The following is a 22,327-nucleotide window of genomic DNA, read 5'->3' on the forward strand; positions in this document are numbered from 1 at the left end:
AAACTTCACCTCTATAAACTCAGTACTCACAATATACAAAATACAAAATATCTTGTCCCTAGCTTATCAGGCACACCTGGCTTCAATCAGCTTGTTATCACTCTGCCATCAAAAGCACCTAGATTCTCTTCACTCCTCACCAGATCGTCCGTTGATGCCACTGGGATTTTGTACCTGCTAAACTTTGTCTTGAAATTCTAGTTTGTAGTTCTTTGTTTTTTTTTTCCTGGATTCCCAGTCTCTTCCTGCTCTTGGACGCCATTCACTCTCCTGGATCCCTTGCTCCTCGCCACCTTCCTACTCTTCAGTCTTCAGTGCTCCCACCAGATTTTTGGTGTCCATTAACTTTCCTGTGAATGTAACCACATGGTCCCGGGAAAAGGGGGGCATAGATTGATGTTAAGAAGAGCTCTGGAATGTGGTGAGTAAGGATGAGATTAGGTGAAGGAGTTTTGATCCATTCCTTGGTGGTTGTAAAATCTTGAAACAAAACAGACTCTTGGTGTGTGGAGTCCATTAGATGAAGTGAAAACACCACCGCTAATTCAATTAACATCAGATTACAAAGCAGGTGAGCAGCCGAGCACTATCCATGACGATGGTCTTCTCTGGATTTGAACATCTCTTTGCTTGGTTGTTTCCTCCTGATTGGTCAGCCAGTCAGTCACAAGTGCACCATGGGAATTTTAGTCATTTGAAAAACAGTCACAACTCACACAGACAAACGTCCACTACTGATGCCTAGATGCTGACATCCATAATGCATTTTTTAATGTAACTATACGTACCATCATCAGATCAACAGTCCAAAACAAAATGATTTCAGCTTTCAGCTTATATCAATTATTTTTATTATCTAACAAAAAGTAAACACGTTATTATACAGTAGTAAAATATTGTTCTGTATTGTATTTTACAAAAGAACCTAAAATTTGAGTAAACAAAAATAAAAAAAAATGTTTAACTTGATCTTGCCAGCTTCTAAGACATTCGATTAACTGAAGAGATTTTTGTCTCGTTTTAACCTTTCTGATTTCCATATGTAATTCTAGACCTCAGGTGAGGGTACCACCATGTCTGTAGCACCTAGGAAACAACATGACTATACAAACTACATGACATCAACATTCCTGAAGATCTTCAGCACTCACCGCTGGTGGTGCTTTTAAAAAAAGCTTTCACTCTTTATTCCTGCAGCTTTTTAATAAATGGAATGTTTCAACTCCAATGTGTTCTTAATTGGACTAAAGCAAGAACTACATGAGGTCATGAGTGTATGAAGGATCTTTAAGATGTTTAGGCTGAACATGACTACTATCTTATTAACACCCACACTGCACTGCAGGAGTATACTTTTACACCATGCCAAGATCCACAAGAAGGAACTTTCAGAAAGATTACAACATACCTGACCAGCCCCATTATTTAGGTTCTTGTGTTGACTCTTCCATGTGAATTTGTTTACGTGACGTTTTTTTAAAGCTTTTGGAATGGTGGTACCCTCATCTGCTCTCCAGCGTCACATATGGAAGTCAAGTTGGTTGGACTGAAAACAGCAAAAAACATCTACATAGAAAATGTTTATCAGAAGGAGAAGTTTAAAACTAAAATCCTTTAATTACATAATTTATTGTTATAAAAAGTTTACATTAAACTCATCAAATAGTCACATTTAGTTACTATGGATGTTAGACACAACATAATTCCTTACTTTATAATTTGTCTCTGTGAATTATCTCTTGTGGTCTCTCCTAACAGAAATGCCACTTAAAGAATCTATTTGGTAAAATAAAGTGCCAGCTGTGGATCTTGGTTCAGCACGTCCAGCAGATTTTTTGTGTCCATTATCTTCCTTGTAAATGTAACCACACGGTTTAGTCCTGATATGGAGTCATAGATTAATACTAGAAGAGCTCTGGAATGTGGCAAAGTGCTCATACAACCTTAAAACAAAACAAGTGTGGATTCATGTATTTGTTTACGTGACGTTCCTTGAAGCTTCAGGAATGGTGGTACCCTCATCTGGGCTCCAGCGTCACATATAAAAGTCAAGTTGGTTGGACTGTGAACACCAAATAACCAGCTGTGTAGGAAACGTTTGTCAGAGGGAGAAGATTGAAAGCAGAAAATTTTGTATTTTTTAAATATTTGTATTTAGTTTTTACTAAATAAAAAGTACAGATATTTTTTTTACCTTACATCTGGGAATTATTTCTTGATCTTGGTATAACTGTACTTTTCTTTTGACTGATATGATTTACTGATGGATTGATTTTGTAATGTGTTGATGGATCTGGGGACTGTCACTGAAGTTACAGTAAAATAAATCCTGCTGGGACGTTTTCACCAAACTTATCAGTGATGGAGCTGCGACTGTTCATCCTCCTGTTTTTCACAGGTGAGACTCGAACAATTTGTGGTAAATTTGGGTGGATTAAAAAGCAAGAAGAACTGGTTATACACTACAGTAAAGTTGATCAGTGAAAACCAGTATATGTATATACTATATATCTATATCTATATCTATATCTATATCTATATATATACATACTCTTATTTTACAAAGACGTAAATATGTTTTATAATGTGAGTAGTCAAACAAGATAAAATCTCATCTACAGGAGTTCTTCCACTCGTCCAGTTGGTTCCTCGTAAGTACTATGTGATAAAACAGGGAACAACTTGGAGTAATGCTCAGGATTACTGTCAAGCCAACCACACTGACTTGGCGACCGTCGAAAACAATGCTGAAGTGGTAAAAGTTCAAAACGAAGCAAAGAAACAAAAGTTTACTGCTGCTGCCTGGATTGGACTGTACAAGATTTACCACGACTGGCGCTGGTCCTGTGGAAACATGTCACTAGGAAGCTGGAAAAATTGGTATGGATCAGAGCCTAACAATGACTACGGACGTGGAGAATGTGTTGTTATAGATTCACGGGGTTGGTTTGATGTACAATGCACAAATAGATATCCGTTTCTGTGCTTTGATGGTGAGTACCACATTATTCATCAAAACTGTAATTTGGGCAAAAGTAAATAGACGCTATAATCTGTTGTCTACGTAAAACTAATTGAAGCTTCATATTTTGTGTAATTGTTAGACAGGCTCACTGGTAACAGCAGGTACATCTACTACTCCAATCTTACGACGTGGCATCATGCTCAGATCTTCTGCAAAAAGAATCATGTGGATCTTGCTAACACAGTAAATCTGACTGAACTGTCGGTTGTAAAATCAAAGATATCAGGATACACTTGGATCGGTTTGCACAGGAGCTCCTGGATGTGGTCAGACCAGACCAGCGTGTCCATCATTCCGTGGGTGGCAGTACAACCAGACAATGGCCAGCTCAATGAAAACTGTGGGTTTATATATAACGGTCTGGCCGGAGATGTTCAGTGTTCTCTTCTGAAACCGTTCTTCTGTTACAGAAGTGAGTAAAGTTCTGTTCAGTCTCTGATTTACTTCAGATTCATTTCAGACTAATAACGCTGGAGCTTCATGATCATTTCTGCACGCAGTTATCACTGGACAGCAGCAGATCATCAGGATGAAGGTTCAGTCGGATCAGGACGTGAACGATCCTGCAGTGAAGGCAGCGATCTTGGAGAAGGTGGGTCTGATCTTAATGTAGAGTTCCTTCTTATTCCAGCAGGAGGAACCTGATGTTTATCAGACTTTAATACACAGACTGATACAAATCATCTTCTGTTCTTCAGATCCAGGAGAAACTGAAGGAGCACGGGCTGGAGAACGTTAAAGTAACATTCAGAGAGCGACCAGATAAAGTGGCTTTACACAAGATGAATAAAGAATAATGTAATAATAACATGTGGCATTTAAAACTAAATCTTTCTCTCAGAATCTTTCTCTCTACACTAGCATAAGCATAAAGGAGCTGTTAACACACGAAAAAAAAAAATATATACACACACACACACACACACACACACTGGGCGTTGCTATATCATGATTAGCTCGACTCTTCAGATTGTTTTCTCATTTCTCAGTTTTTTTTTGCTGTTTTACTGTGTTTTAATGTTTCTACCTTTAACCAGTGCAACTCAAATTATTTATAAATGAATTACTTATAGAATTATGTATTAATTACTTAAAAATTATGAATATATTATATATTATTTAGATTTGGGGGCCAGTTTCTTTTTTAAATGGGTGATTTGGGTTTTTCATGAATCTTTATCTTTAATAAATGGAACGATGATTTAAAAGCAGCATGTTGTTTCATCTTGTTTTTTTTATTTAATATAAAAATAATTTTAAGATTTGTTATAAGATTTTTATGAGGTCTAAAATCAATAGTCTTTGTCCAATCATGTAAATTATGTATCCATGTTCCTGTGTAAACAAGTCAGACTCTATCAAGCAATTGTTTAGGTAATTGTCTTGTGTATAACGGGGACCCAAAATTGTAAAATGAAGTATGGCTAAACAATGTTAGTAAACCAATAAATATAACTCAAAGAATGATTCCCTAAAATAATAAGTGAAATAAATTCAGTACAAGGGAACACAATATTTGCTCTAAACAGATCAGCAGTCCAGCAGATAAATGAGCTTAGAGAAGATCACTCACCTGCACTAGATTGCCCGCATTCTCCACCAGATCGTAATGTGCAATCTAAATCCCCGCTGCACACCTGTCCCTCTTACTGATTTCAGATTCATTACATTTAGATCAGCAGAAGGTACCATACAAGTACCATCATCAGAGCAACCACTACATCATGTCATCAACGAATCTTAACAGTCCAATAATAAACAAATACACTAAAAACTAAATGATTCCAGCATACATAAGTGATTTTTACTTTTATATATCAGAAAGCAAACAAAATACTATAGTAGAAATTTGTACTGTATTGTGTTTTACCCAAGGAATGAATAAATACAATTTTCACTTTATCATGCTAGCTTCTAAGACATAAGTTTAACTGAGGAAATCTCGTTTTAACCTTTATGATTTCCATATGCAATTCTAGACCTCAGGTGAGGGTACCACCATGTCTGTAGCACCAGGGAAACCACATGACTATACAAACTACATAACATCAACATTCCTGAAGACGATCTTTAACACTCACTGGACACACTTCTTTAATCTAACTGGGTTTCTTTTCACAAGGGTTTTTTTGTAATTCAGCACTTAGGCTGACTTGTACTTATTTACTAACATTTTGTTCCATCCTTTTCCATTTCCAAAAAAAAAAAAAAGAAGCACTTTGGTTCTAACAGGTTTTAGCAGATTTGTGTTCTTTGACTGTTGTTTACGTAAACTTGAGAAATGAAATGTTTACTATGGAAGCACCTCTGTAAGTCGTTCTGGATAAGAGTGTCTGCTAAATGCTGAAAATGTAAATGTAATTCACTAAACATTCAAAAACTAAATATAATTCTCTAGAACACTAGTACACATAACAAGGGACTCCATCACTAATTCATATTCATATACCTGACCAGCCCTTCATTAGTTGGATTTTTCTTTTCTATGTGAATTAGAAATATTTTTTAACAAAGATTTCATTTAGCAGCGGTTCCACTACAACTACAAAATAAATAGAAAATTCCATTAATATCAATATTAAAAAAGTAGGTGAACAGCTGAGCACTATTCATACAGATGTTCAGGCTGAACACGACGACTTTCTTATTAATCCCCCACACTGCACTTCAGGATTGTACTTTTACACCATGTCAGGATTACATCACACCTGACTAGCCCTTCATTATTTAGATTCTTGTGCTGAGGATCTTTTCTTGCTATCAGTATTTGTTTACTTGACGCTTGCCTCGTCTGCACTCCTGCATCACAAGTTTGTTGAATTATGAATTATCAGATACGTAGAAAAGTTTTATCAGAGGAAGCAGATTAAAAGCAGGATTTTTATTTATTTTTTACTAAAGTACAGAGATTACAGACACATATCAGTGATGGAGCTGCGACTGTTCATCCTCCTGTTTTTCACAGGTGAGAAATTAAAATAAAAATTGTTTCTTTTACATTTAAATTATTAATCAGATTATCACCAGTAGCTCTCATCCTGCTATACTGGCTTTTTTAATCCTGCTGAACTGAACTGCTAGACTCTGTTCTCCTAAACCGGTGACTTTAATCCTTCAGTAAAGAGAAGCTGTGATGATTGTTGTATTTTTGTTTGGGATGAGGGTCACGTTGAGATGCTTTGGGTAGGGGAGATGGGCGCTGATGTCCTATGAAAGCCTTCATGACCTTGTTACCTGCTCGCTCTCCCTTTTAGTTATGCTGTAATATTTAGAGCTGCCGGAGTCTAAAACTCTCTGTAAAACTGTTTTACTCAACTAGCATTGTACATTATTAACTACATTCTCTGTTGTTTTACTCCAAAGGTATTCTGATGGAAACCTGTTTATCCGCCGAGGTTAAGGATTAAAGTCGAGACTGCCGTGACGACGATGCTGCTCCTGCCGGATGTGACGGGTCTGGAGTACACTCAAAAAAATAATTCGTTGGATTTACTTAATCCAGTTATGTCAACAATTTCCACCTAACTGAGTTGTGTTAGATATAATTAAATCATATTAATAAGCTTCAAATAACTAACTTTTGTAAAACCAACATTACTTTATTAAGTAAAACCAACATAACTATATTAAGTAAAACCGATGTGACTGTATTAAGTAAAACCAACATAACTCTAATATGGTTAGCTCAGTTTTAATTAATAGGTCTGTGTCTAGCTAACTAAACTGACAAACATAAACTCAACAAAATTATTTTTCTTTTGCTTTACTTGATTGTGTTGATTAATGACAACAGAAATATATTTCATTGTACTAACTTAACTCACTTATGTAAACGTAACATAACTGTTGGACCTCCGATACTCAACTGAATTTAGTAAAACTAACTGTACTTTGTATTTCCAACTGGTTAATTAACTGGTTTAAACAAATGGGGAAACTACTAAACTTTGTTTTACTTAAATGGTTTTCATTCCAACAATGGTAGTAATTTTAAGTGGACTTACTAATTCTGGGGTATTTGGCAACAATAAAAGAAATATACAAAATGGTCAGCCTTTCAGTCTAACAACCATTAGCAGAACTGTCACAAATGTTTTAAACAAACCTTAAACTTGTTTGACTTTTAATGGCACACACATATCACTTGCACAAACCAAAAACTTAAGCTTTCCAACTTTTGAAAAACTTTTAATTTCAGGAAACTGTAAAATCAAACAGTTTTAGTTTGTAAAAAAAAAAAAAACACTTTATTGGAACAATTTTAAATTAGAGTAAACAAAAAACAATATTCATATGAATGATAAACCAATGTAATATGCCACATAGAAAATACACTATATTGCCAAAAGTATTCACTTGCCTGCCTTCACACGCATTTGAACTTGAGTTAATCCTGAAATACTTACCATATAGAAGCATTTTGTACTTTACAATTACTGAATGTAGCCCATATGTTTCTTCAATGGTCAGGATGTGGGGGGACAGGACCACCACAGAGCAGGTATTATTTAGGTGGTGGATCATTCTCAGCACTGCAGTGACACTGACATGGTGGTGGTGTGTTAGTGTGTGTTGTGCTGGTATGAGTGGATCAGAAACAGCAGTGCTGCTGGAGTTTTTAAATACCGTGTCCACTCACTGTCCACTCTATTAGACACTCCTACCTAGTCGGTCCACCTTGTAGATGTAAAGTCAGAGACGATCGCTCATCTATTGCTGCTGTTTGAGTCGCTCATCTTCTAGACCTTCATCAGTGGTCACAGGACGCTGCACACGGGGCGCTGTTGGCTGGATATATTTTTGGTTGGTGGACGATTCTCAGTCCAGCAGTGACAGTGAGGTGTTTAAAAAACTCCAGCAGCACTGCTGTGTCTGATCCACTCATACCAGCACAACACACACTAACACACCACCACCATGTCAGTGTCACTGCAGTGCTGAGAATCATCCACCACCTAAATAATACCTGCTCTGTGGTGGTCCTGTCCATTGAAGAACAGGGTGAAAGGGGGTAACAAAGCATGCAGAGAAACAGATGAACTACAGTCAGTAATTGCAAAACTACAAAGTGCTTCTATAGGGTAAGTTTTTCAGGATGAACTCAAGTTCATATGCGTGTGAAGGCAGGCAAGCAAATACTTTTGGCAATATAGTGTACTTCAAAATAAAATAAATAATAATAATAAAGTAAACAAATTGCTCTTTTTTTCTTTCCTCACCTTCAGTGGTGTAAAAAAAAAGAAACCCTGAAAAATTTCAAAAGATTGACGTCTGAATGTTTTAACGGACTTAAGAATGTTCACGAGAGAGAGAGAGAGAGGATAAGAGTAACAATTAAAAACTACTTGAGAGCTTGCATTTTTATGTCTGTTGGAAAAGGGGAAAAAAACTGAAGTGGAGATTACCATAGAATGGCATGAATAAGAGGGCAATAAGGTATTTCTTGAAAATGTAGCAGGAATACAAGGGTAAGAGAAACCTTATGGTTGACATACGGCGATATAGAGTGAGCCTGGAGTGAAAGTCATGAGCACCAAATTAAATTTTACATTACTGATGATTGATGAACAGCCAGAACTTCATCAAAACAGCACATGTTTAAACCAACATGTCATGCTAAACAGATCACAAACAGTAATGTAAAATTTGAATGTTAATTTGGTGCTCATGACTTTCACTCCAGGCTCACTCTATCGCCGTATGTCAACCATAAGGTTTCTCTTACCCTTGTATTCCTGCTACATTTTCAAGAAATACCTTATTGCCCTCTCAGGCCAAATAAAATGGCGACTGCATTTGCACTTGAGATGTCTGCCATTCAGTTCCATCACAACATTCGGAGATCATCAAATGTGTACTTGAGGTTTGTTGGGTAGCTCAAGTCCAGGGAGTACATGAGGCCAAATAAAATGGCGACTGCATTTGCAATGTTACCAAGGTCACTGCTTTATGGCAAATATTCCTAGGATTGTTTGCTCCATCTCCTGGTTTTCCTCAACATCCTCAAAAAAATTTTCATGCCATTCTCTGGTAATCTCTACTTTAAAGTTTTTTTTTCCCTTTCTCCAACAGACATAAAAATGCAACCTCTCAAGTAGTTTTTAATTGCTACGCTTATCCTCGCTCTCTTTTATGAACATTCTAAAGTCTGTTAAAACATTCAGACATCAATCATTAGAAACTAAGACCATGCCACTCCCTACAACACATTAACAGTTCAACATATGGATCCAACATTTTTTTTTTTTTAGCTCCAAGCCTTCATTGCAACTTGCAATGTGATGTTTACACTGTCCCTTCAAACAGTTTGTTTTTGAGCCTTTCTTGAGAGATGTCTGCCATCCAGTTCCATCACAACTTTTTGTAGAACCTCAAATGTGTACTTTTTGTTGGGTAGCTCAAGTCCAGGGAGTACATGAGGCCAAATAAAATGGCGACTGCATTTGCAATGTTACCAAGGTCACGAAGCACCTCCACACCTTCAATGATAATTCTAACATCCTCCACCTCATCTGTAGGTTCTGCACCTTCCTGCTTTATGGCAAATATTCCTAGGATTGTCTGCTCCATCTCCTGGTTTTCCTCAACATCCTCAAAAACAGAACAAATATACCTTTAGCTAAAAGATGCACACCACAAAACAAAAAAATCTGTTGTCAACCATGGATATGAAACTATTACAAAAAGTTACATTTGAGAAACTTAACTGTAAAATTCATAAATTATTTCTTAAAAAAAATGCAAAAAAAATGTTAGTAAGTAAGATGGGATTTTACTATGAAAGCACGGGTTTGGAACATTTTTGTGCTAAACAGGGAGGGATAGAGGTGGTTTACTAAAACCCCATTTAAAAATCCTCATAGAGAAAATAGTCATAAATTACAGAATGACAACTTCAATGGTCTATAAGTTATGCTAAATACTTTTAATCAATAATTTGCAAGATGGCATTATACTTACCATAACTAAAGAGCCACAAAACACCTTCACAAAACTTGTGGTTAGAAAAGAGCTGAAACTAGAAAACATACAAAACAAGCACAATTTTACACTCTGTATTACATTAATACTTGACAAGGTAACAATTTATAAGGATTAAGGCCAGGATGAGAGTTATAATAGAGAAGTATAATGTGAATATACTTTTGTCCATATAATGTATATTTGGAAGCTGTAATTGAAAAGCTCAATAGTGTTTTCACAAGCTAGTTAACATTGGCTAGCTAATGTGAGCCGAGTCTAAAATTATGCAGGTAATGTACTCTAAAACTATCAATATCAAAGTCTAACCACATATTCACTTAACAAACTATGTTAGAAAGACATACTTACAAAGATAAGTACTCGGATGTAGCTCGATTCTCTATCTCACTGCTTTTTACCAAGCTCTCGTCCCTCGCCATCCCACATTCATTAGAAGAGCTTCTGAGCATGCGTAGTGTCTGTCCTGCGGGAAATCGTCCAATTCACTCAGAACTGTTGCGTTGCCTCAAAATAAGCGACTTTTGTATAACTTCAGATTACAATAAAACTGCCAAAGTGGACTCGGCTTAAACGGCTAACACAGTTCATTAAACTACATAAACCATTTGCATCTTGGATGCTTTTGAAGACACTTAATTCAACTGCATTATCAATAAAATGCACAACGTTGCCGTTAACAACATTAACGTTTCTCAAAATTGAGAAAAGACAGACCTGTTTAATGCTGCTAGCTAGTAGCGCTAGCTTTGTTGGCGATTCACACAATGCACGAAAAATATAAGTAACTGGACATAAAAATTAAATATACATTACATGAGGTTACAACATGCACTGGGATGCGACCTAAATGGTTTAAAATACTTTAAATGCGAATTCCAAGTGCAAACTGAGCGTTTGAAAACCGCTAATGCTAACTTTGCTAATAGGCTAACTAGTCTGGTATCTGTTTACACAGGGAGGTTTCGCTTATCAAAATGACCCATATCATACAAAACGCTGTTAATAAAACAGCTAATACAGCTCAGAATTATACATAAATATGACAAATACTCACCGCACTTGCACAGCTTCCCTCCAAAAGAAAATGGCCTCGCTGAAGAGAGGAGCTCACAGACAGCCACGAATGCCCCGGATGTAGAGAGTAACGAAGCCTGTTGAGTTTACTTCACAGTGTTGAATTGACCAAACATGCACATATTAAGTCAATCTGACAACCCAACTGTATTTAATAGAAACAACACAACTGACTCAAGTTTCACTCACCAACACAAATTTGTTAAGTTACTTCAACGAAAGAAACCCGAGTAAAAGCAACAACAGCATGAGTTTAGTTTTTTGAGTGTAATTGCACCAAGAATAACAAGAAATCACTACAGACTTTATTGAAGACTAGAGCGAAGAACAACTCTATTATTATTTATCTATTTATTACCAGTTATAACTTTTAGATCATTTAATTCTGTGTTTGTATGCTCTGTGTAAATCGTGTATTTATTTAAAGTTTCCTCCAGACCACCCAAGAAGGATGGGCCCTGCTGAGTCTGGTTCCTCTCAAGGTTTCTTCCTGTAATTTTCAGGGAGTTTTCCTGCCACAGTCGCCCTCGGCTTGCTCAACAGGGATTTTTCTATCTGTTGGTCCTGGATTATGTAAAGTTGCTTTGAGACAATGTCTATTGTAAAAAGCGCTATATAAATAAAGTTGACTTGACTTGACGTACAGAGTGAGTTTTTATACAGTGCTGTCAGTTAAATAAAAATCTCATTCACAGGAGTTCTCCCACTCGTCCTGTCGGTTCCTCGTAAGTACTACCTGATAAATCAGGTAAAAACAGGAAGTGCAGCTCAGGCTTACTGTCAAGCCAACCACACTGACTTGGTGACCATTGAAAATGATGCTGAAGTGGTGAAACTTCAGAACGAAGCTCAGAAACAACAGTTTACTGCTGCTGCCTGGATTGGACTGTACAAGATTTACCATGAATGGCGCTGGTCCTATGGAAACATGTCACTGGGAAGCTGGACAAGTTGGTATCCACCAGAGCCGGACAATGACTACGGACGTGGAGAATGTGGTGTTGTAAATCCACAGGGTTGGTGTAGATTCACTATGCACAGCATCATTTCCCTTTGTGTGCTTTGATGGTAAGTAACACATTGTTCACAATTGTCATTTGGGCAAAAGTAAATGGACGCCATAACCTGCTGTTTATGTAAAAGTAGTTAAATTAATGTCTTGTGTAATTGTTAGACAGGCTCACTGGTAACAGCAGGTACATTTACTACTCCATAGCAAAGTCCTGGCATCATGCTCAGATCTTCTGCAAACTGAATCATGTGGATCTTGCCAACACATTAAATCTGACTGAACTGTCAGTTGTAAAGTCAATGGTATCAGGATACACTTGGATCGGTTTGCACAGGAGCTCCTGGATGTGGTCAGACCAGAACATCCCGTCCATTATTCCGTGGGCGCCATCAGTACCTCAAAATTTGCTGATTGAAAACCGTGTGCATATGTTTAATCATCTGGTTGATGATGCTTCCTGTTCTGAAGTGAAACCGTTCTTCTGTTACAGAAGTGAGTAAAGTTCTGTTCAGTCTCTGATTTACTTCAGATTCATTTCAGACTAATAACGCTGGAGCTTCATGATCATTTCTGCATGCAGTTATCACTGGACAGCAGCAGATCATCAGGATGAAGGTTCAGTCGGATCAGGACGTGAACGATCCAGCAGTGAAGGCAGCGATCTTGGAGAAGGTGGGTCTGATCTTAATGTAGAGTTCCTTCTTATTCCAGCAGGAGGAACCTGATGTTTATCAGACTTTAATACACAGACTGATACAAATCATCTTCTGTTCTTCAGATCCAGGAGAAACTGAAGGAGCACGGGCTGGAGAACGTTAAAGTAACATTCAGAGAGCGACCAGATAAAGTGGCTTTACACAAGATTCATTAAAATAATGTCATAATAACATGTGGCACTTAAATTAAACACCCCAGTAAATTGATTTTTGGGCTCTTTGTAGTGCATTTATGCACTTTAATAACCAAAACCTTAAACCTAACCTTAAACCTAACCTTAAACCAAAACCAACCTTCTCCTTAACTCTAACCTAATTCCATAATCCAAAAATCATCCCAACATTAGAACTCATTTGGCTACAAGACCAAACAGAAATAATTTTATTGATGTAATATCTCCACCTCGTGGAACTTTTCTGTGTGTTAACAGTTTTAGATTTGCACAAATGAATCAAATTTAAATGGGACACTTTTGAACAAGTTGTTGTGAAATATTGCTCAAGAACTCTAAAAATAGCACAAAGCAGAGAAAATCTAAAATAAATCAGCACAAATATTGTGATGTGACTTTTAATCTGAGGTACTGAGTAAAGCTACCGATCAAAAAGCTTTATTCACAAATAATCATCAGCACAAATAAATCACTTTTAATCATTTCTTGATCATATAAGGTGCAGCTTCACAGAGGAATATTTAAGTACACTTTTGTAGGAATGTAGCAAAAATACACACTATATAAACACTTTAGAAATGTAATAATAATATTAATAATACACATTAATAATAAAATATTCTTGTTATTATTGTTATTATTAATTTAATAAATGTATTACATGTGTTATTATCATTTTTGTTATTGTTGATGTTACTTTAATTAATTCACTATAACCTAAAGTATAAACTGGATGAGAACTGATGTCAGGCTGTAAAATGTTCTGATGATTTCACATCATGTGAATGAAGAATTTATTGTTTTTAATTCTGTCTGTATTTTCTTCCACAAATAAAATCTGCTCATGTTTGAAACATTAAATAAAGTGTACAAATGTTGGACATGGTTTATTAAAGACAGCAAACGATCCAAATTACAGTGGTCACGAAATCAGGTAAAGCTCGCATTTGTTAATTGTCTTGTTAAACAGTAGCTTTTATTTATTATAGTTGCATTTGTCAAGTATTTATAAATTTACCTTTAACATACACATTGCCAATGTGCCACCAGTTACCCAGGACCAAGTGTCCTCTTGCGAAATATGGTCACCCTAACTCATGGAGGTTGTTGTTTGAAGCTGCCTGGGACATCATTAGTCCATGTCATGAAAGCAGTCTTAAAGCATCGACTCTGACTGGTCTGAACAGCAGTGAATCTCACAGACGGCTGGTTAATCCATCGTTTATCCCCAACATTTCATCATGCTCTCTTCCTCTGGTCAACTTTCCATATAAGCAGATATTAATTAATCTAATCAAAACGTACAAGTCACCTTAAAAGAAACCCTGGACATGGGGTCAGCAGAGGGTCCACTATGCAGTCCAGTATCCTAAAGAAGTTTCTGTTTAACCTTCTAGGTTGGGGATTCCAAATTAAATAATTTTATATAAGCTTAGGCACTGGGATGGTGCAGTGGTCTGTTACGCTAGCCGATGATCACCTCAACAGTGCTGTTGGCTGGCCGGGCTTCTATACAGATACGATTGGCGATACCTTGGAAGTGGGAGATGGCCGAAGACCTGGGAGGAATTGGAACCCACCAGGAAAAAGCGGTTGATGAAAAGCACTATAAAAGCTTTATGGATAATTTTAAATAAAAAATTACAGTCACGTGTGGGACACCTAATAATTCAAGTTCTTAATGAAAAGACAAGCGTCTTTCTCCTCCATTCTCCTTGCTGCTTTCAGTCATTTCCATACAAGTTAGCTTGGGCTCTGTGGAGATAAATGCTTTGCATAAGAAATTCAGGAGGTCTGAAAAAGTCAAATAGCAGCTCAGATTGCAGGAGTTAGGACTCTGCTCACGTGCACGCTGTCAGGATTGATTTTGTGTTGTTCTTGGTGTGGCTGGTGAATCGTTGAACCACGTAGATTCAAATGATGAAGTGAACTTTAACTTAAATAGGTTTTACTGGACTAGTGATTGGAAGATGGCAGGTTCAAGTCCCACTGCAGGCCCCTTAACTCTCAATAACTTGGACTATACGGTCACAATTGTAAGTCACCTTGGATGAAGGCATTCGCTAAATACCTTTAACATTCGTGTAAATGTAATAAGAACTGCTGATGCCATTATTGGTGGATTCTAAATCTGTAATTCCTCCATCAGGCCTTCGTTCATGTATTCTCACTTCCCAGAAGCACTACTACTGTGAGTCCTGTCAAATTTATTCGTACAGCATTTTTTCCAATAGATATCAGTCTCAAAGCAAACAACCCTGTTGACCAGCCAAGGCGTCTCCAGTTGAAACTGTTTTCTTTGGCCTCTCTTGTAATAATTTGGTTTGCTTACCTGACACTTCAGGTAGGGTGGCACCTTCATCTGAGGCATAACGTAAGAAAATCAGGAGGACAAGAGGTTGAAACAACAAACAGCCTGTTGAACTTAGAAGTTATGACAGCAAGACTTGAAGATCGTTCGGTCATTTACTTAAACCTCAGATTGTAGACGCACTTTGTTTTGGACACACGTCTTTAAACTGATTGGGTTTGATGAGGAACAAATTTTAATTCTAAGATTCATTAGTAACATCAGTAACGAGGATCATCGCTAATGGAGAGGCAACTTTTCATCATCCTGTTCATTACAGGTGAGACAGAATAATAGAATTTTAGATAGATTGAGAAATGGATGGATGGATTTTAGATATACTGATGGATGGATGGATGGATGGATATTAGATATACTGATGGATGGATGGATGGATGGATATTAGATATACTGATGGATGGATGGATGGATGGATGGACCCTCTGCAGTAAGTTAAAAGTGGGTTTAAGGTGGGCTAGAACCAGCCTTTCTGAGGTCTTCATCATATGGGATGTTAGGACCACTGGTCTATAGTCACTCAGAGTTGTTGGACACCTTTTCTTGGGAATTGTAACTATATAAGTGTTGAAGAGGATAGATGTCAGGTGCAGAGTACTAAAGCAAGGCAGAAGATAAACACACAGAGTCTCTACATGAACACCATTAAGATGCTTTGACTGAGAGTTCATGTTTTAAATGTTCTTCTTAATGTGACCAAATGAAAGCAAATTTTACAAATAGAATGCAAAACCTGGAGTGTTATCTAAAGTGTTTGGTTGCAGATGTTCCTCCTAATGCTGGCACAGGCAATAAATGTATAGGGACATTTGCTGCTTTTTTTTTACACTGGTCCTGTTAGTGCTGAATATGTGCAAAATATAACAGTACAGACAGGGGTAAATACTTCTGATGTCATTAATGTCCTGAGAGCTGTAGGAAATTCAGCAGATCTTAAGGAGATGTTTGATAGGTTTCCAGCTACCAAGCAGTTAGATATAGGTTATTAAACAACAGTTTTTAAAATAAAATTCATACTGTACCCAAACCAGTTACCTGCTTATAATGATATCAAGTATCCTCCTAACTGTGCCCACCATGAAGTCCACGAACGTTCACTATCTGTAGGTCTACAAGGCATTTAAATACATGATTAAACAGGGCTGATTCTGTTTATCATTCGCCTAACAATGATTACGGCCGTTCAGAATGTGCAGTGGTGGATTCACAGGGTTGGACAGATGGACTATGCACATCTATTTGGCCCTTTGTGTGCTTTGATGGTAAGTACCAAATTATGTATGTTGCCAAAAGACAATGGACACCAAAACTGTTGTTATTTTAAAACTTATTGAAGGTTCATGTCTTGTGTAATTGTTAGACAGGCTCACTGGTAACGACAGGTACATCTACTACCCCGAATCAAAGTCCTGGCATCATGCTCAGATCTTCTGCAAACTGAATCATGTGGATCTTGCCAACACAGCAAATCCGACTGAACTGTCAGTTGTAAAGTCAATGGTATCAGGATTCACTTGGATCGGTTTGCACAGGAGCTCCTGGATGTGGTCAGACCAGAACATCCCGTCCATCATTCCGTGGATGCCATCAACACCTCACAATCTGCTGACTGAGAACTGTGTGTTTTTAAGTAACGCTCTGGTTGATGATGCTCCCTGTCCTGAAATAAGAGCGTTCTTCTGTTACAGAAGTGAGTAAAGTTCTGTTCAGTCTCTGATTTACTTCAGATTCATTTCAGACTAATAACGCTGGAGCTTCATGATCATTTCTGCATGCAGTTATCACTGGACAGCAGCAGATCATCAGGATGAAGGTTCAGTCGGATCAGGACGTGAACGATCCTGCAGTGAAGGCAGCGATCTTGGAGAAGGTGGGTCTGATCTTAATGTAGAGTTCCTTCTTATTCCAGCAGGAGGAACCTGATGTTTATCAGACTTTAATACACAGACTGATACAAATCATCTTCTGTTCTTCAGATCCAGGAGAAACTGAAGGAGCACGGGCTGGAGAACGTTAAAGTAACATTCAGAGAGCGACCAGATAAAGCGGCTTTACACAAGATTCATTAAAATAATGTCATAATAACATGTGACATTTAAATTAAACACCTGAGTAAACTTACTTTGGGCTCTTTGTAGAATAAAAGTAAACAAAAGAACATTTCTGCACTTTAATAACCAACACCTTAAACCTAACCTTAAACCTAACCTTAAACCTAACCTTAAACCAAAACCAACCTTCTCCTTAACTCTAACCTAATTCCATTATCCAACAATAATCCCAATACTAGAACTCATTTGGCTACAAGACCAAACAGAATGAATATTATTGATGTAATTTCACTACCTTGTGTGATTTTTGTGTGTTAACAGTTTTAGGTTTGCACAAATGAATCAAAATTAAATGGGACACTTTTGATCAAACTGTTGTGAAATATTGCTCAGAAAATATTGTGATGCGACTTTGAAGCTGAGGTATTTTACTGAGTAAAGCAGCCGAGGAAAACATCAAGTTTAATTACAAAATCATCTTACAAACTGTAAGAATGTAGTATAAATACACACCGGACTTGTAAATGTAATAATTCATATTGAAGAATATTATTATTAATATTATTATTAGCGTTGGTTTTGTTGGTGTTGATGTTATTAATATTTATACACTATAATCTAAAGTATAAACTGGATGAGAACTGATGTCAGGCTGTAAAATGTTCTGATGATTTCACGTCATGCGAAGGAAGAATTTAATGTTTTTAATTCTGTCTGTATTTTCTTTTACAAATAAAACTGCTCATGTTTGAAACATTAAAGTGTAAAAATGTTGGATGACATTAATAAAGCTCTTCTATCAGGGGGGTCCTGTGTTCCTAAATGTGAACGTTCCAGCTACATGTTTATGATCATGTTTATTAAACTTGCTGTAATCGACACAGATCCTAATCCACGTGAAACTGATCAGATATACGGTCAGGGTTGCCACTCCTTGCATGGGATTTTACCAAGTAATTGTAAATAAGAAACGATAACGAGCACTAATACTGAATAATAAGCTTTGGCACTCTCTCTCTCTCTCTCTCTCTCTCTCTCTCTCTCTCTCAGTTTGAGAGACATTAATTATTATTAGTGTTTTAATATTGCAGTTTGTAAAGAATAATACTGATAATGATCCCTCTTTTCATCAGATAACTCAGGATTTTTGTTTTTGTGAATACTCCAATCAGCCATAACATTAAAACCACCTTTTTGTTTCTACACTCACTGTCCATGTTATCAGCTCCACTTACCATATAGAAGCACTTTGTAGTTCTACAATTACTGACTGGAGTCCATCTCCACCACAGAGCAGGTATTATTTAGGTGGTGGATGATTCTCAGCACTGCAGTGACACTGACATGGTGGTGGTGTGTTAGTGTGTGTTGTGCTGGTATGAGTGGATCAGACACAGCGGCGCTGCTGGAGTTTTTAAACACCTCACTGTCACTGCTGGACTGAGAATCGTCCACCAACCTAAAATATCCAGCCAACAGCGCCCCGTGGGCAGCGTCCTGTGCCCACTGATGAAGGTCTAGAAGATGACCGACTCAAACAGCAGCAATAGATGAGCGATCGTCTCTGACTTTACATCTACAAGGTGGAGCGACTAGGTAGGAGTGTCTAATAGAGTGGACAGTGAGCTGATAAAAGTGGAGCTGATAAAATGGACAGTGAGTGTAGAAACAAGGAGGTGGTTTTAATGTTATGACTGATCAATGTATTTATGAGCTGTTTGCATCCACTTTTAGGCATGTTTTTGCCTACTTCTGCTTAAAAAACATTGCATTTTGGGTAATTATTTATACAACTGCTGCAGGTTCACAAGAAAGGTGAAGTACATGAAAAGTCAAGCTTTGTTCTAATCAGGTTCCAGCAGGCTTGTGTAATTACACTGGTGACATTTGTTTTCAAAGACACAAATCAACCGTCCCTTTAATACCGATCACCTGTACTGATTACAGCACTTACCTTGAGGCAAGATGACTTTATAGGAGTTGAAGATCTGCGTTAGGTGGTTGATCTCGCTTCTTCTAGGTCTGTGGGCTTGTTTGAGACGAGTAAGAAACTCACACTAAGTCAGGAGTTGTCTTTTATCGCATCTGAGAGGATCGTATCTCTCATTCGCTTTATTTCCTCAAGTAATATAATAAACAGTTACAAATAAAACACTGAATATAATCATTCTTGAAAAAGAAACTTAAATTCTCCTCTGAGAATTCTACTCTATTACACACACTATTGCTCAAGATAGGCAGACAATATATATGTCCCTATAAGCAATATAAATTAAGCAATGAACCTACAATGGTCAATAACTCTATGCTCTAAGCAATCAAAGAAATTACAGAATATACTCCTGAACGTTCCTTTTTATAGCCTCATAGGCGGGGTTAGCTTTGAGCAAATACACTGTGGTTTGAAGCTAAAACATGTTCAGCAAGTATGTTTGAACACTTTGCACAAGGAATCACATCGTGGTTTGAGCAGATCACACATTATTGAGCAGACACTCATCTGCTGTATTAAGTGCTGTCCCGACTCTATTAATCAGATGCTGTAAATGACTTAGTCGCATCTGCAAAGTGTTCATCAGATCGGGGCGAAAGTTCCGCTCTGTGGTTTGTTGAATCCTCCGCCAGAGATCAGTACGCTTTCTCTTGAGATGAGATAAAGATAAAGATAAAGATAAAGATAAAGATAAGATAATCCTTTATTAGTCCCACAGTGGGGAAATTCACAGTGTTGCAGCTGTGAAGGGACAATAAAGCACTCAGTACAAAAGATAGACAATAAGAAGTACAATGTATAACAATAATAATAAAAAGTCTGAAGAAACTCTGAAAAATATTTACAAATAATTGCACATGGGAAAAAAATATTGCACACTGTAGCCGTCCCTTGAGTTTGTTTAGTCTCTTCCTGTCTGCTGTAGAGATGCTGCTGCCCCAGCATACCACTCCATAAAAGATGGCTGATGCGACCACTGTATCAAAGAAAGTCCTCAGGAGCTCGACTACCCCGCACAGCTGATCTGCACAGGACTTGAGGAGCCTGGCACTGATGCCATCTGGACCTGCAGCATTCTTCATCTTGATTTTCCTCAGCTCATTCCTCACCTGGGCTGTTGTGAAGGACAGATTGGAGCATGGAGGCTGGGTGTTTGAGTGTGTGAATGGGAAGTTAAAGTTGTCAGCAGATGAACCAGTGGGGGGTGGTTGTGATAAAGGCGTGAGTGTGAGAGACGACGGAGGAGGGCAGCAAGTTGGTGGTGCCACAGAAGGGGGATTCAGCCATGAGGACTCTGAGGCAGACTGGTTTAAGGTCTGATGAGACCAAGATCGAGCTCTTTGGTGCCAACCACACCCGGGCCGTTTGGCGAGAGGATGGCACTGCATACGACCCCAAGAATACCATCCCTACAGTCAAGCATGGTGGTGGCAGCATCATGCTGTGGGGCTGCTTCTTGGCCAAGGCCTGGCCACCTGGTCCGCATCCACATCTGGCCCTCATTTCATCTTCCAACAGGACAACGACCACAAGCACACGGCCAAGAAAACCAAGGCCTGGTTTAAGAGGGAAAAGATCAAGGTGTTGCACTGGCCTAGTCAGTCTCCTGACCTTAACCCAATTGAAAACTTGTGGAAGGAGCTCAAGATCAAAGTCCACAAGAGATGCCCAAAGAACCTATACAACTTGGAGAAGATCTGCATGGAGGAGTGGGCCAAGATTACTCCAGAGATCTGTGCCGGCCTATAAAAAATGATTGATAGCTGTAATTGCAAACAAGGGTTATTCCACAAAATTTTAAACCTAGGGGTTGAATAATAATCAACCCTCTGGTAAACTTTACATTAAAAAAAAAAAATTAAAACAGAGAAACAAGATTCTTTTTTGCTGCAGTCCAGGCCCATCTACAGACCAAATTTCAAAATGCTAAGTTAACTCTAAATGTGTTGAATACTACTTGGGCGCACTGTATATATATATATATATATATATATTTGTGAACTGTTATTACTAAATATTATTTAGATTTAGGGGGCATTTATTTTTTCTAACAGGTTATAGGTGTTTCTTTAATCTTTATCATTAATAAATGGAACAATGATTTTAAAGCAGCATTTTTAAACTTGTGTTTCTTTATCTAATATAAAAAACATTAGAAGACATTAAAATATGAAAAAATAGCAAAAATAGAAGAAAAAAAAAGATGTAAATACTTTTTCACAGAACTGTAGAAGGAGCTGCGTCAGAAAGAATCGCCATGGACTGATAATATTTTGGTTTCATAAAGAAGCAAGAAAAATAAACTTTTATGCTTGGTAGTGGTTCTAAAATGCTTTAATAAATCTGATTCTGATTATTTGGGGTTGTGTGGCAGCCAGTGACACTGTAAACATGTAGATGCACAGGTAGATGGAAACATGGATTCCACCAAATTCTGGAGGTAAATAAGTTGATTTGAATCTTCAGCTTCTACAACAGGACAATGATCTGAAACACCTCATGAACTCCTTCAGGAATGAGAAGATGAAGCTGGCACATATTATTTAGAAACTGAACGTAGGTTCTGAACATGCTGTGCATACAAGTCAGTCCAACAGGTTCTCAGAACTACAACTCTGCAAGAATGAGTGAGTAAAAATACTGACGGTGGTTCAGTAGAATAATGTTACACGGTTTGGCAGCTGCGGTTTTATTGGTGTGTGTTTATATTCCAGTCCAGTAGGGGGAGAGAAAGAAAACCTCGGTTTGGTTTGTACAGCTTCAGTGCGGAGTGGAAGTGATATGGCTGTGTTCTAAACTCATACTAGTGCACTAGATAGTGCGGTAGAGTAGTGCTCATAGTGCAGCAGTAACAGTGCAGAGTTAGTGTGCACTATGTAGTGGAGAAGTGTGTAGAATCGCTCCGGGTTTCGGTTCAGTTTTGCTTTCGCT

This window comes from Trichomycterus rosablanca, chromosome 14 (genome assembly GCF_030014385.1).
Source record: "Trichomycterus rosablanca isolate fTriRos1 chromosome 14, fTriRos1.hap1, whole genome shotgun sequence".
Lineage (NCBI taxonomy): Eukaryota > Metazoa > Chordata > Actinopteri > Siluriformes > Trichomycteridae > Trichomycterus > Trichomycterus rosablanca.